Raw genomic sequence first — 2,572 nt, 5'->3', positions numbered from 1 at the left:
TCAATCACGGTATCAGAACAACGTCTTGCCTCAAGACCGGAAATAACCGTCAAGGACAAGAATCCAATTGTTGTTCAGTCTAACGACAAAAACTTTCATTCGAATGCCAAGGTCGCTAAATCGCATTCAATACAATTCCTTGAATGTACAGGACCTAGTACCAAGCCTGGTAAACGCACAAATTCCTCTAAAGGGACAGCACTCGTGTCACTAAAAGCAAAATCTGTGACTTCTATAGAAAAATCTATAGATCAAAAAAGTTTCATTCCGAAATCTACAGAACCTAAAGTTCATGGAGAGGAAATCAATAGCATTCACAAACCTATTCCGAAAGAAGGACCTATTGTCAATCTCAATCTGCCATTGCATGAGCAACGTCTACTACGAGGAGGAAGCAGTATTGCCAAATCTGACTTGAATATAAGTAAAAAGGAACCAGTAGTTTTATCTGGACATCGTCACAGAGTAACACCTTTTCTTGGACATTACTACGACAAAATCAAACATAGAGGACGCCACTCTACAGATAGAGCGACTAGATCTGCAGGATTGAACGTTATGACGAAACGCCTAATTTCGTCTAATACTCACAAAGATGGAGCTTTTCGCCAAACCGGAAGAGGATCATATATTAACTCTCGTCATACCCATCGGAGGACCACCTTTAACCGTCGTCGCCGTCTCACAACGTTGGAGAAAACAGTTCCTACTATCTCAACAACAGCTACGGAACATTCTACAAATCAGAACGATCTCATTGGAGAGATCCTTCTTCATAGGACAAGAGACTGTGCCGAACCCAGTTTTCCGTGGAATTAATCTACTCTAGAAACTTTATAGTGAAATGTCGTAAGTTGAGACGTGATATTTCTCACACGACCAATACTGGACATTTCACCTGTATATATTCAATTCATATTGGGATTAATTCATTTGTGTAAATATTGTGTTCATATTCGAAAACTTTATGGAATAGTGATATCAGATAGACATCAGACGGGGAGTATTCTGTTACACCGTTCCGTAATTTATATAGTTCGTTTGATTATATTCTTAATCTGTTTATGTGTTCCAGTCTAGGAGGATTATCCATCTTTAACCTTATAAGAACATTAAAATATCGTATCATCGCTACCTTTCCCCTGCTCACACGGATCTCAAACTGAACATTGCAAGGTCATACCAGTTCTGGAGAACTTTTCAAAGGACAAACGTCATCTAGGACACAATTCGTGGCTAACCACAGAGTGAGTTAACTTTACAACATTGTTTTTGAAGCCTTCAAATTACTCTATACATATTTGAACATTCTCTCTATGAAACACTGGAAATTTAACTGCTCTCGAAAGTACAACATTTTCTCGGATTCAACGGACTGTGCTATCTATTACTTTTGACATTTCGTTTTAATAACATTAATTGAACACATTGTAAAATTGTATTTTATTTGTTTTTCAGCTTTTTACCATATGTCAGATTGGTTCATAATTAAAGTATCAGCACCTGATAGTCTTTTCTCCTTGAGCCCAATCGTCGGTTATACTTAATGGTCAGGCCATTACAATCAACCATGCTTTCAAATTTGATTTGTTTTGGTCCGTATTTGCAGTTTCATGTTTACAATGTTCTATTATATGCGGACAAAGTGATAGAGTGAATTATTTCCAGGGAGATCGTGAAGAACACTTTTTAATTTTGTCTCACCAGTTTGAAAACGGATGTTGACAGTGGGGTATAATATTTCCGGAGACAAGGGCGGATACCCCAGACCGAAATCCGAATGTAATTCACCAGTTATTGGTGTATTAAATAGTGGATTCATAACATGAAAAGGAAATAATGAAAACTGGGATTTCAATATTCATGCATCATGTGCATGCATGTTTCATATTATTTTACACTTTATTTTTGCCGTTTAAATCATTTCTTGAGATACGACTTCTTTGAAAATAATTACCTGCAATATCTGGAATAAAGCTTTATCGTTTATGTTGTGTGGCACAAAGTTTAAGCATCCAAGAATGAGGGGGAGGACAGGGGTAAGGGAGACAGGGAGAAAGGGGTAGGAGAAAGGAGAAAGGGGGTGGGAGAAAGGAGAAAGGGGGTAGGAGAAAGGAGAGGAGGCCGGGAGAAAGGAGAAAAAGTTGGAGAAAGGAGAAAAAATAAAATATCTCTCCTTTTAAAATTTTTTCTAATATTTCAAGAAAAAATATCTCAAAAGGAGATGTTTTATTCTAATGGGAGAAAGGAGAACGGGGGTAGGAGAAAGGAGAAGAGGGGTGGGAGAAGGGAGAAGGATACCCCCTGTCCTCCCCCTCAAGAATTCATAAATGCAACTTTTCAACGTGGAATGCCAAATCCGACGTCAAATAATGGCCGCCATTACGTGTTGACAACGTCGTCTAGTGAACCGTATCACTGAGCGCCGAAATCCTTACTCAGGCGCTTCTGGTTGTCCTACTGAATAAAATAAAACAACAACCAAGAACGACAGACATCATCTGACAACAACCGATTGACTACGGGTGTTACAAACAGAATGAGAATGGATCAACCATGTATGTTATCGCTG

The 2,572-nt window shown here is 38.6% G+C and overlaps 1 long non-coding RNA gene across 1 annotated transcript; it reads left to right on the top strand.

Annotated features, from left to right (window-relative positions):
- Positions 1-855: 855 nt before the first annotated feature.
- Positions 856-1,509, top strand: LOC143059523 (uncharacterized). Its single transcript, XR_012973501.1, has 2 exons — positions 856-1,247; positions 1,459-1,509. It is a non-coding gene; the product is annotated as an uncharacterized LOC143059523 (long non-coding RNA).
- Positions 1,510-2,572: the final 1,063 nt, after the last annotated feature.

The sequence above is a fragment of the Mytilus galloprovincialis genome, chromosome 14 (assembly GCF_965363235.1).
Source record: "Mytilus galloprovincialis chromosome 14, xbMytGall1.hap1.1, whole genome shotgun sequence".
In the NCBI taxonomy this organism is placed as follows: domain Eukaryota; kingdom Metazoa; phylum Mollusca; class Bivalvia; order Mytilida; family Mytilidae; genus Mytilus; species Mytilus galloprovincialis.
This window is presented reverse-complemented; position numbering and strand designations above follow the sequence as displayed.